General features: G+C 38.5%; 1 protein-coding gene across 3 annotated transcripts in view; it reads right to left on the bottom strand.

Moving 5' to 3' along the window:
* Positions 1 to 14,349, bottom strand: part of LOC105431819 (RNA binding protein fox-1 homolog 2) — a 266,891-nt gene that overhangs the window by 203,711 nt on the left and 48,831 nt on the right. For 2 of the 3 annotated variants that reach the window (XM_089074930.1, XM_089074931.1), the window contains exon 2: positions 14,111 to 14,154. The exons of the other annotated variant lie outside the window; for it this stretch is intronic. The gene's annotated coding sequence lies outside the window, so the exon portion shown is untranslated. The remainder of the gene's footprint in view (positions 1 to 14,110; positions 14,155 to 14,349) is intronic. 3 annotated transcript variants of the gene reach the window in all.

The raw sequence follows: 14,349 nt of genomic DNA, 5'->3' as shown, positions 1-14,349 counted from the left end.
CGTCTGCGTTTTCCCGTAACAACAAGTAAGAAATTTCGGCGACACGACTGTCAGCTCCAATTAGCGGCCCATTGTCAGGGAAATCCGTGTGTACGCAATCGAGCGCTCTATTGAAAACTTCCTACACGGTCCCGGGCCGGGATGTGGAAATGAAATAGCATTCCGGTTTATTTTCCAACTATCCGGCGCAACGAGTTTCTGCAGCGTCCGTAAGGCCGAAAGCTATTTATCCGCCGTGACCGCCTCGTCCGTCATCGATCGCCATCGTGACATCGAAACTGGGAAAATTAACGAGAAAGAAAAAACGCGAGAGAAAAGGTGAGACAGAAAAGGGAGAGCGAAAGCGAGAGAGAGCGAGAGAGCGAGCGAGAGAGAGAGAGAGAGAGAGAGAGAAAGAGAGAGAGCTAAAGGGAAAGAGACGGAATACGTTTCCCTTAAATTTCCAATCGGCTCGTCACTTTTAGGTGATCGATCGCGAAAGCTTTCCATCATCGTTGTCTCTCATTAATAAGAGGATCGACGGTCTAAAACTCTAAGAATTGTCTATCATACGATATGAACGACGCCATATAAAGGGTTTTTCACCCTTAATCCACCGATCAATATTAAGCTTATAATAAAGATCAAATTAAGCATATTATAAACATCTTCCTTTCATCCTATATGATGTATTAGTGATCGAATCTTGTTAGACACATACGAAATACACTTGCGACATCGAAGTCATTAATAATAAATAAATTATAAGTGAAAACTATATTGCAAAGATATCTTCAAATATTTTATAAATATTTTATAAAGTATTTAAAACAACATCTAACTTTATTCAATGTAATAAATTATACAAATTTGTCGAAATGTTCAATGTGAAATATCCTATGCATCACGAACATTGCCAGAATATGTATTTCATCGTCGACATCTTTTATTATCGGGATCGATACCCAATGAAATTTACTGATGAAAAAGAAGCATTTTAGACGACGCGAAAAAGATGAGAAACTGAAAGTCATTGGTAACGAACTTGTCAGTTTCCTCAGACGGCACAAAGTCGAGTGGAGTATCCTTGAGCGCAACTTGGCGATTGCTTCCGAGAACGTAATGTATATTTTTTTTCTCTCCTTTTTTTTTTATCGGGCAGCTCTCTCTCTTCGACTCCATTACCGGTAGGCGAGTGACGCAACCAACTTCGAGAGGCATCCGGGGTTTCGCTTCTTTTTCGCTGCCTCCAGTTGTTGACTCTACACGCCGCGCCGAGCCCGACGTGCTTTTTCGAAAGCTCCATAAACACGGACTTAACGATCGTGCCAACTCGAGCGAATTTGAGGGAAACGCTGCAGACAGAAAATATTACGTTTCAGAGTGAACACGCAAAATTATGAAGTGTACGCTCTACATGCCGCGATGAAGGAGTAAATAAATTATTGAGTGCAACGCAACTCGACAGATCGAATGGATGGCGTGAATAAAGCAGCCTCATTCAGTCAGAATAAATACATATTTCGTGTTAAAAATTCTTATTAGGCATAAAAAAAATGATCGATACATTAATTTATCCTCTCCAATTGTATCTTCCAATTGTATCGCCAATAAAATAGCTTTCGCTACGAAAAATTGCGTTTCGCCGGGATATCAAGAATACAATACAATTCCGTGACCGCCTAATATGGAGATAATGAAGGTAATGGAGGTAATGGCGGATGGCAAAGATTGCGAAATATGTGGAGACCAATACCGGTCACTCTCGATTGATGATCCATGAACCGCGTCTGCGAAGGATCGTCGTCGCGCGCCCATGCGAACGCCCGGCCAATTATTGCGATCTCGCAAATTTCGCCTCCGTGGAGATCCCCCTAATGACGTTTCTACTGATCATCCAACGCCGATGTCCCACGCAAACGCGCCACTTCCACTTCAACCCGCGCGCGGATAATGGCGACGCGGCGCGACGCAATGCGGAGCGAATTGCATTGTTGCATCAATTAATTGGATGCGAAAGAGTGTAGAGGAGGAGCGGAACAGACGCGTTAGGAATCGCGGATGCACCGCGGATGAAGAGAACACACGTAAGGCATAATCCTCGTTGATAAAGTGATTTAATTGATAAATTTGATATTGGCACTTCTGTAATCAATATAACAAATTCATCAACCGTTGTCGAAACGAGTTTCTTTCCCCCCCCCCCCCCTTTCAATTAAACGGGAAAAAGAGATAACGGCGTTTCATAAAAATTATTACGTTTTAATTTTTCGTTACGAAATGAATTTAGCCTCCATATTGTAACTTCGTTTCTCAACGCGGATATATTTTTCGCGGTGTATTTTTCTAAAACAACGAAAAACCACCGTCTGCTGGTTCGAGCTGCCTACGCGAGCGAGACTCTTTGTTCGTCTACATTCGTAAAACAACGCGATGACCTTTATATAAAATTCGATATCGGCGAATATTTTCCGCGACTCAGCACAGTTAAAAACGGTTTTGGATCAAAGGCCGACGATGAAAGACACGGCGCGCATGAAAAGAATAAAATTTTATCAAAGAACGTGTCTTCCACGTGCGACGAGATCCCCCCCCCCCCTCCTTCCCCCTAGCGTGATAAGCTTTTTTACTTCCTTTCACATCGGTCAAATGCCGAGGGACTTCGGCGCGATGAAATTCTATTTATCGCGAGATTTATTCCGAATTATGAGACATAACGGACTTATGGGTAACGAAAATTGAAGGAAGTTCACCCGTCGCGATTTTTCACGATTTTTCCGGGGCTTCCGACCGAGTCGAAATGAATGAGATTGAGAGTGTTCCGTGATGGTCCCGGCCGCGTAAATGCCTGCGCGTGACACTTGCGATTTAACGTCAATCCGTTGTTGTAGGCGGCAGGGAGAAAAAGAGCAGACAGATAGAAGCGACCCTTCGACCCGTGTAACAAGCTGGCTTATTCTTCGATTTTCCGAAAGAATACGAAGCAAACGTTACAACCGAAGAACCATTACACGAACTTGTTCTTGCTGGAAATGAATACACTTCTAAAGTGTAGCTTATAATTTTTTTTAAATATGTAGGTTTTTTTTTTTAAAGTGTAACATTCTGAAAAGCTCCAATAGTTATGTATTATGAAAGTAGTTATCTGATTACTTAATAATATATTTTTTTTTACAATCTCTTATTTTTATCCATCCTAATCAGTTAAAGTGTTTTGAACGTTGAAATAAACAATATTTTTTTCAATTAAATACAATATTTTCTCTAAAAAAAAGTGCATAACTCTTTGGGAATATATATAAACTATAATAATTAAGTTATTTATTTTAACAGTAGAAGTTAATTAATATCATGGTCGCATGGAAATATCTCTATCCTTCATCAAATTGTCGCTGACTAACGTTATTATCGCATCACTCCTCTTTGCTAAGAGGCGGCTAATTCAATCACGTGTTCAATTGCAACCAAAGCGAAGCAAAACCCGAAAACGGTTTTTCTATTCTCTCTCCCTATTTTTAAGCTAGGCTCGTCCCCGCGGGATATAATTTCAATTTTACATCTCGTGAACCGCATTTTCGCATATCACGTATAATGGAAAAAGTTATCCGGCAAAATGAATTTCTTCCCAAAAACCGGACTTAAGAAATTTAAAATTACACTCAAAGATTACACTCTTATATCAGGATCATATAGAAAAATATAAAAATATATTCTTTCAGATATTATTAATAAACAAATTTAGATTTTCTAGTTTCTTTAGTAAAGATATGATTTTCGAATTCCTTGAAACGACACGATCGGCATCGACACCTCACATAAATTACCGCGTCAAAAGTTACCCGACCATTTATTACATTTTCGACACGAAAGTAATTCCTCGTGATTCAATTGGTAAGACACGTTAACAAACGTCTTTGGTAAATTCATAGGGCTAATTAATTCGCGCCAATTAACTCGACGCGAATCGAACGTCGAACGAACGTCGAACGAACGTCGAGCCGCGTATTATGCCACGCTGACAGACGGTTTCCACCAAGGATGGAATTATCTCAGACAGAGAGCGAGGGCATGTCAAAACCAGGAAAATCTCCGCTCTCGCCGGCGCCCAGCCACCCGCGGCAGCCATAATTCTGGATTTCTGCCCTCCCCTGAGCCGTGCCTGCGCGGCCGCCGACGTTTCGTCTAATCGAAGAAGTTATCGGGCGAAATTGCTTTCTGCGGCTTTAACGTACAGTCGTACGTACCGGACCCGCGCTCGTGGGAGGCTTGCTGCAGAAAGCTAGCGCATATAATGGGACAGATCAAAGGAGCTTGCGGCCAAAGCTTATCCGCTTCGTCTACTATGCGCAAGATAACGCGCGAGTACGTATGTATGTGTGCGTGTGTGTGTGTGTGTGTATGTGTGTGTGTGTGGTGCGCGCGCGCGCGCGCGTGTGTGTGTACGTGAGGCTGCGCAAATACGCGCCTCGTCGAGCGTTCACAAAGAGGCGCGCATCTCTCTCGCTCTCGGAGACGTAAATTATTCGCATATTACATCTGCGAATTCTCGAACACCAGAACGCCATGCATTCGGACGTGACGATTAATATTCCAGCGCGCCGCGTCGATACTTCGCGTATTTATGGTGTTGGTGGTGACGAAATCACAAATCGCGAACAACGACGGTGACGGAATAAGATATTTCTTTGCTCACTGACGAATATTACTCGATTATTAATATTTCACAAAATTATTCCTATAAAAAGATACGTTTGAAAATTGTGGGAAATTATAAGAAAACATATATTAATACAAAACAAAAAAAAGATAAATCATATATTATACATATATGTAAAATTAGAGGGAAAGTAAACTAACTTCGTATAAGATAATCTTATTCATTTGCTCTATTTCAGTCATCTATTAAATAAATTATTCGCGAGTATGAAAATTTCACATTCGAGCGAAAGCGTGAATTTGTCATATTTACTTTTTAATAGCTCACGTGCGCTGTGTAATATTTCTGTTCTCTCGTGAAAGGTAGTGGCACCGAAGAACAAGTAGATCTACGGTCTACTTTTGCTCTTTCAAGTTTTCATTATCGAGTAACGTTCGGATGGATGCGCGCATTTTCTCTTTCGTTTCTCTTTCTTCATTTGGAGCATCAAGACGAAAAGCAACTTATTACATATTACTCGAAAGTCAGTACATTTTTTTTTCTTGCTACTCTTGAACTATCTATCGATACACATCCAACGAGATGCATGTTCCTCTGCATAAAATCCAAACGCGTTAATAACCAATATGCGGAGCTTCGCATAAATCAATACGTTAATATTTGTATAAACATCGCGATTGTTTGCACGATACGATAAATCATGCGAACAGATTGCAAAGTCTAGTGTAATGCGTCATTGATGCGTCGACCGTTGAGAGCATAATCGATCACTCGCGCTTGTAAAAGTGTCGTTTGGAGGCAGATACCGACGTCGAATAAACAGCGAAAATATCAGCTCATTCGTCCAGTGTAATTGACAGTGAAACCGTAGACGATTGTCAAAAGTCACGATGTGCACGTTTATATGCTTTCGGGGTTGCCGTACATCGCGATACGACGCGGTAAAAGCGAAATAAATTACAATCTATACGATACCGCTATAAATGTCAATACGATACCATTTTACACGGGACACCAAAGAATTATTTTTATTTCATATATTCAATTCTTATTAAAGAAAAAAAAAAAAAAAAAAAAAAAAAGAACGAACCGTCATGTCAATTTCGGGTCATCACAACTTTGCGATATAGCGAACAATAAAAAGCATGCGTGTTATAAGAAAACAATTGGTGTATTAATTACACATAAATCCGACATGTTTCCATACGTCACTAATACTAAACGTTCGCGCGGTAATTATGTTTATATAATTAATAATCGGTTATCCGTCTATTTTGACAACGTAATACGTTATCAAAATAGATGCGACGGGATATTAAAGGCAAGCACGTTAAAAAAAGGGGGGGGAGGATCGCGCCCCGCATCCGAAATTTAAATCCATCGTATATCGCTCACCGTCCATGAAAAATAGGGGACAAACATATCCGCGATGTCATAAACGCGGATTGCGGCGGCCGCCGTTCATTAATTCGAGTCCGCCGGATATAATCGGCGCAAATGGCGCTGAAATCAGAGAAAACGAGCGAAATTTGTCACGCGGCCCCGTGAATTTTCGCGAAATTAATAAGTCCCGGGTGCGTGTACCCAATATATCCGCGCATTAATTCTAGCCGGAAACGAGCGGGAAACGCGAACGCGCACGTAATCGATACAGTTAGCAAAAGCGTATATGCCTGTGTTGTAAGATGTATTTACGCGAATCAACGTGTTTGCCCGACCGACAGGCTCGCTCATGGGATGCCATGCCAATTAGTAATCACGTAATTAGCCGTGTGCCGTTTCCTATCGGACGAGTATTATTGTCCTGTGATTAACAGAGGCCGCTGCGGGCGGCCCAAGTAAAATGGATCGAGTTACTTGGAGAACATCGCTCGCAGCTGTTTCGCGATTAGTTTAGCGGCAAGGAGATTACTTGAAATAGAATTACAGCGCGCGGGGAAACGTGTTTCGTAAACTAAGGCGAAAGAAAAAATGCTACACCACAAGAAAATGATAATCGATTATTTTGAAAGTTGCGTTTCAATCAAGAGCAAGAGTGGGATGAGAAATGTTCTAAATAAAATGGAATTGGAATTCCAAAATAGAAAATTTACCGACTATTTCAGCATTGTACGATTCATGAAATAAAAAGTAAGTCGAACGTGAAAATTCATTCTTTTCACTCTCTTCCTAATCAACGGTAAATCGTTATTAAAATTGATTCGTCCGAAAATTGATGTAAAATTTTCAAGTACCTCGTGATCATGTAGGAACAAATTATAACAAATTCGAATTTTACTTGTAACAAATAAAGGTTTCGCTGAAAGGCTGAAAGAGTGATAGATTATTTCAGTCCGGAAGGTAAATTACATCGCTTGTTTGCCTTTTCTAGACTATATATTTCTAGAATACATTGTTTTCAACGCAGCAACAAGTGACAAATGAAAGAAATAAATTGTCCGCCATTATTACCAAGTGTGTCATAAAAATGTTAACTCAATGGACGAAAGTCGAGTGAATGCGTCATTAAACTCGTATACAGAACGCAGTCGTGCAATTTCGAGCGCAAACTCCCAGATGGTTAGAATGATGAAAGTTAGCGTGTCAAACGGTGAAGTAGAAAATTTCGCGAAAGCGCACGATGGTACGCGACGAGTTTCGGCAGTTTAAGAAGTTTATTAGCGACATGCGAACAATACCATTTCCGGAATTATACATCAAGTAAGTTTAGTAAGCATGTTATTATCGTTAGACTTATAATGCAGTATGATTGTGCATTATTTTTTACGAAAGCTGAGACTCTCGAACAACAGAACAAGATTATCGTTCTTTTAACAAGAAAGCAAGATTTATTGCACAATTACACATAATTCAATCTTTTAGTAGTTTAACAAAGTCTTGCAATTTTCTAAAAACCTAATTTTCTAATTTTTCTTCTTTCTTTTTTAACGGTATTTTTTTAATTTATAGAAAATTATTATATATTAGCAAATGTATGTATTTTAGTTTTCATATATATATATATATATATATATATATATATAAAATCTTATTTATATTTTTATATACTTTATCTTCTATAAAAAATCATAATAGACATAAAAAGAAAATTTTACATTGTGGTGCGTATCTCATTCATCAAGACACTTCTTCAATCACTTGAAGGATAAGGAAACCGATCATCTATTCTTACATAGAATAATAGATAGAATGACACTTTTACCGTAAGATGTTGCCCACGCGATATAATTCACTTTTAAAAGAAACGATATTTTAAATACTTCGTTAAAGATTCTACCTTGAAAAAAGGAGACGAAAGTTCCTTACCGGAAAGAATAAAGCATGTTGCGATGCTTTTTAAGCACGTCGTTATCGTCCTAGTAGCGTGCTGGGTACAACTTTTGTTTCGTCCTGCAAGGGAATTTTTCAAAAGACGGAAAACAAACGAGATAAAAAAACTGGGAAGAAAACTTGTTAAGAAATTCAATTCGTGTATTTCTACCATAGTGGCTAGTCTCTGCCATGTAAAATGTATGCAAGAAACATTGATTTAACAATAACATTTCGTATAATTTCGTATGATTTTATTTAATCATCGCTCGTGCAATCCATTAACGTCAGGAAAAGCATAATATATTTTCAGGTATAAAGAAAATAATTATTAGACTTACTAAATAAAGAATAAGAAAAAGAAAAAACTAAAAGCGATATAAAAATTTTTTTTCCATAATTGTAAGTTGTTAATAAATATTTCTATATTATCGCATACTTCTTAAAGGAAGGGAGCTTAATCGGCATTAATTATCGATTAATTAAAGAGAAAAAATGTAACTTTAACTGTAAATCGCTACGTTTCAAGTCGGTTAAAAATAACGACACATAATTAGCGACAAAAATAATTATTCTCGCATTTACATAAATTCAGAAATAAAAAAACTATTAGACGCCAAAAATCCTATCTTATGAAATATCTTATCGATATTCCACTTCTGTGTTGAACAAATATTTCTATTTCATCATTGCGAAATTAGTTTGCGATACGTTCACGGGAATCCAAACTTTTTCAACTTTTAATAATTTCCGCATTAAATTCTGTTTTGTCCAACGTTCCCGGTGTGCAATTCGTCATTGGTGTATCATGCCGCGTACGTCATCTCACAACGTTGAAAAGTTTCTCGCGATTTTTCTTAAACCGGCGCGCGAGCTCCGAGGCGGAAAATATGTATTCTCCCGGTAAACGCTGACGTAACAAACGTCGCGAATTAAACAGCCGAACGAAATTGTTTCGCTTAAAGTTTAAGCGCAAAAACTCGATTCTCCGCTGCCACGGCAGCAGGCAGCAGACATCTATCTCCCCGGAGATGAAAAACCCTTAAACGAGTTTCGTTCTCTCGTGAAGTTTCTCGCGCGCGCGATCCCGCCCAAACTTTTCTCGCCCGAACTTCATGACGTCATCTCTTACTTGTCCGAAACGCCACATTGCACTTGCATATCAATGAAATCGTACTAAGTACATGCCGATGAAACGATGACAAAGAGAATAATGTACACACATTCTGACATACATCCATTTCATTGTTCGCCCGTGCCGGAAGTCTTAATCTTCTAAAATCCATTTTTCCACTTTTTGTCCGCTAAATATAGCACACAGTATGAATCGTAAATGCAGAACTTCAAGCGTCAATTTGTTTGACAAAGTGCTTTTTTTATAACATTATCATATTTGCAGGAAAACACGATCGCGCTGAAACGTGCGAAAATCGTAAAAACGATGAGAAATTCTGTATTTTTTGTCGCATTAAAAAAAAAAACAATTACACAAATTGCATGTTGTATGACGCAATTGTTATGTGTCTAATACTATCTCCAAAACGAAAGTAATTGATAATGTAAACCTTGAATGATAGTATGATAACAAAACATTTTGCCAACGCGGGACATATTATTCCGACAGTTCAACAAACTCGATATATAACGAGGAAAACTTGTTTATTCTATGGGAATAATGATTAGCATCAATACTGTCGACCGGCACGCACAAACCACCTAGCTGCGAGCATTGGAAGAAAGCTCGATAGTATCAGACACGCTATTCCCATTCGCTCCTCGACAATTCCTTCTCGTTTCCTATTCGCGAGAAAGACTCAATGAGGGAACTGCGCCTTCTTCTACGTGAAAATATCGATTTGACTTCTTGCGCAACCAACTTTATGAATATATATTTTTTCCAAATATTTATTATTTAAAGTAACATTTTATACTATCGTATTCAATTGGATATTCCTCGAAACGTCATTAAATATAATTAAAACGATTAATAATATAATTAAAAATAATACATGTATTTTGCCAACTCATGTAGAAACAACACTTGCTGGCAAATCTGAAAATATAACCAGATACAAACCTGAAAATAATTTTATTGAATCTTGAAGAGCATTAAATAATTATAAATTATTATTAAAGATAATTAAATATGATGATATATTGCAAAAATTTTTTTATCTTCTAGCAACCAATTTGAATGTCGTACAGAATAATTTTGAATACCCAATAAAATTATTTTCAGATTTGAAAATCTGACAAAAAAGAGATTTTAGATTTGCCGGTAAAACTGTTCTCTCTGTGCTTTATTATATTCCAGAAAATTTCAATATTATAAAAAAATTATTTTAAATAACGCAAAGTAAATAAAATAAATCACCTAATTTTACTTTAGGTCGTTTTAGTCGCAGAGAGACGACAGAAAATATCTGAAATGATATTTCGCATGCAAACCAAGATTTTACACAAGGATGATAACAAATTGGAGCTCTTCTTTATTACCCGTGAAAATGGCTCGTAACGCGTCCAATCGACGACACGAGGTCTGCATTGCAGATCTTTGGACTAACTATAACAATACCCAATAACAACGCACGGTGAAGTCACGTGTCTATAACGTTAACGGGCGTCTTAATTTCATGCATTGAGAACGGATCGATGGCTCTTAGGGATTTTCAGCTGCTATCCCCATAAAGCCGGTTACGGTTTGTTTCCATGCACTGCCAGCCGCTTAAACCGGAGCTTTACGCCGCCCGAGGGAAGGCGCCAAGTTTGCAAGTGACACACACACACACACACACACACACACACACGCGCGCGCGCGCGCGCGGTTCGATAATGTATTCTCGATTCAGCAGAAATGTCATATTTCGCTTTATGATGTTACTGCAAGTAGAATTTGCACATAAACCTGTGAGCTTTAATGTGCGAAGTACACATCAAGAAACGTGCTAGCGATTCCCGCGAAGTTCACACACAGTGAAGTTTACGCAGAACGACGATGAAACATCCATAGCTCTCTTAATGTGAGCCAACGGGATAAGCAAAACTTTATATTTTCATCCTCGTGATAGTTAAATCGAGTCCCAATGAGATTTAATCTCTCAACAGTTGAAGATTAAATTACATAACAAATATGATCTTAGTTTTTACTTGAGTGCCTTATAAAAAGAGATATCGCAATGCAAAGTTGAAATGTGAAAATTTTTATCTTATAATTTTAAGAAACAATCCATGCCTTTTAAATGTTTTTTACATTTATCATATATTTGATTTATGTTTCTGCATTTAAAAATATTTGTGCTTTAATTATATTTTTTGTTTCGTATTATCAAATATAACTTTAAAATGTTTTATTTTAAGAAAATATATCTTGTTATTCATAGCTCAAATTTTTTACAGAAACATTACGTATTTTTTTAAATTTAATTTAATTTAATTTAATTTATATAAGCTATATTTACAATATAAATCATTATACTTTATTAAATAGTTTTTAGATATTAAAGCAACGTAGTGTACATTAAATTTCATTTAATTTTATTATATTAATTTTATTTAATTGTGTTATTTTTTCGAGATATTAAATATTTTTTTTAGAAAAAGAAAATTTTTAAATAATATATGTTATTTTTGTAGTATTTTTTTAAGATAACATATAACTTGGCGCCATTTTATTAAAAGATAATTTTGAACAAATAAATTAATACACGAACTGGATTTATTTATCTTATATGTCTAAACGAACGTTTTTAAAAGAGTACAACATAGAACGCAGTAATATTTTCCCCGGCAATATAAAAGTTTTATATATACAATTTAATTCTTATAATTTATCTCAGGATATATCTAAGAACTAAAATATCCTTTGGTACTGTCTTTTATGTTAATGATTATGACATCGCACGCAGGTCAAAGCACTTAAATTAAGTAGGAAATTGTTCCATTTAAAAAGAGTAATATAGCTTCGAGCAATTCTTCGTAATTACGAAGAAACATTTCATAGGGGAGAACGCCACCCTTCGTGTCAACGACCGAAACGAGCCTATGTTAAGAGGATCACTAAAAAGGTCTTATTTCGCCAGAGAAACGATAAATAAAAAGCGCGTTGCAGACAAGTTACTACAGACCACCCTTCCGTACATATATCCCTTATTATCGAGGCTTACCATTGTCGTGCTTCCACATTGTCGGAGGGTCGCTAAAGCTTCGGACTTCGGATGGATATTGTCCAAATGCGAACGAGCGATTTTATCTGTTAGCGCGACCACAAAGAGGATGCGACGGCAGTCGCACGGCTCGTCGGATTCGCACGTGTTTTGTTTCCATGTAGCGAAGTAAGCGAGACGAAACGTCGGAATTTCGTGAAACGACAGTACAAGACTACTCTCCTTTACAAAAGACGAGATGAATCTCTTTCGTTTCTTTCCCCGTAACCGACGATGCGTGTAAGCTCGCAGTCGCAACACTCCGAGTCCTGGATTTTCCGGCACTTCGAGATTCATCCTCGAGGGCTCGCCATCGAGGAGAGAGAGAGAGAGAGAGAGAGAGAGAGAGGGTGAAAAGAAGCGAGCGCGCGTGAAAAAAGGAAAGAGAGCGAAGGGAGTTAAAGCGAGGAAAGAAAAGGCGTCGAGCAAGACGAGCGCGAAGGCGGCGACGCAGAAGTGCCGCGGAATGGAGTGCAAGATGGTGCACGTCCATCCCATCCACCACCCACCCACCCTTCCTCGTTCTCCATCGCGTTTCACCTCTTCTCTCGCTTTCGGCCAGTTCCTCTCTCTCATTGCTCCTTCGCGCGCGTTTTCAAGGCGGCGGCGGCGGCGGCGGCGGCGGCGGCGGTGGTGGTGGCGGCAGCCACGCATCGATCGTGGGATGAAAAGTGCTACGTTACCGCTGTGGCCGGCTGAATCGGGAGGGCTGAGTGCATTTTCTATCCGTCACCACCCCAACATCACCACCACCATCACCATCATCGCCGCCGCCGTCGCCGCCGCCGCCGCTGCCGCCGCCGCACGATTTTTCGCCTTATCCCAGCCTCCGCGCTGTTATTCTTCTTTCAGGTTTTGTCTGTAATGCACGCGCGAACCTCGAACGGCACACTTGCACACGCGCTTTTTACTATTTCATCGTTCCTTTGGCGCACGGAATCGTTAACGATTCCTTCTGCACCGCGCGCTTTTCTCCCATGAAAGAATCGCGTGTGGGGCGTAGTATAGCGAGTATAGCGTTTCGTTATACTCGATATTATTTCGAAAGGTTGCGAAAGGTTTCCTTCAATAAGAGCCTTCTGAATGCAGAACGTATCGATGCAATTTTGTGTAATATAATCATTCTTATGCCGAATGAGGATTTCAGAGCTTGAACTTTATTTAACGTCGCGCGAGGTATCATTTAATATATAAACATAAATTAAAAATAAAATTTAGACTGTACGAGTATAAAATGAATATAAGACCGTAACGTCATTTTCAGACGATATTAATAATTATGATAATTAGGTTAAAGATTTTAATCAAATTTTCCAAAAACGTCTGCAAAATTTCAATACGTAATTCACATTGTCTGGTTTTTCTACAGACACATTTACATGATAAAAAATTAGTTTATTCAGTGATAAAAATTACCACTTCGAGTCTATATTCATAACGATTAACTCATCCGACCGATTTATCGTCGTATTCATAAAATATGACATAAATATTTCTCTCGTTCGTTTTGAATTCTATTCTTTTTTTTTTTTTTTTTTTATCAACGTACGTTCGCATTTGCGTTAGAGGACCAAGCTTTCCCGCCGTGAAAAGAAGCAGCGATTGTACATTCCCTTTTAACGACTCCTTTCTCGTCGCTGTCACCATTTTCTGCGTAACGCGCGTCAAGCTCTCATTGCCTCTGCACCGAATGCATTTTCTTTGTGCCAACAAAATCCATTTCAAAGATTCTCACACGAAAATTTTATTCATTTAATGAAACCCGCGCGCCTAGAATAACATAGTGCGAGTTCCCGACAAGTCCCGAAATCTCTCCGATAAAAGATTAGTTTTTCCCAAACTATGCCAAGGGAAATTTCGAGGCTCTCGCGCAATTACGTCACGGTAAATACATCTCTGCTCTACGAACTGCAAAATATGTGTTTTACAATCTGATTTCGCAAGCAACATTGACATCACTCACCTAACGAGGGGACGAAAGTCAAACTGGACGAGGCTAGCACGAATCTGAAACAATACAGATGTATGCTGTTATTATTAGTCAAGCTAGAGTTTGTCACGTAATTGTAACTAACTTCGACTTTAACTAAGCGAATAATTAGCTACCATTTCCTGAAAGCTGCAGTGTCTCGTGGAATGTAATAAAGCATATTGTATTGTGCAAACGGAACTATAGATTCTAACAAACCGCGTCGCTTCACA

This window comes from Pogonomyrmex barbatus, unplaced genomic scaffold (genome assembly GCF_055798465.1).
Source record: "Pogonomyrmex barbatus isolate J1 unplaced genomic scaffold, ASM5579846v1 scaffold18, whole genome shotgun sequence".
NCBI lineage: Eukaryota > Metazoa > Arthropoda > Insecta > Hymenoptera > Formicidae > Pogonomyrmex > Pogonomyrmex barbatus.
Note: the sequence above shows the minus strand (reverse complement) of the source record. Positions and strands in the feature narration are given on the sequence as shown.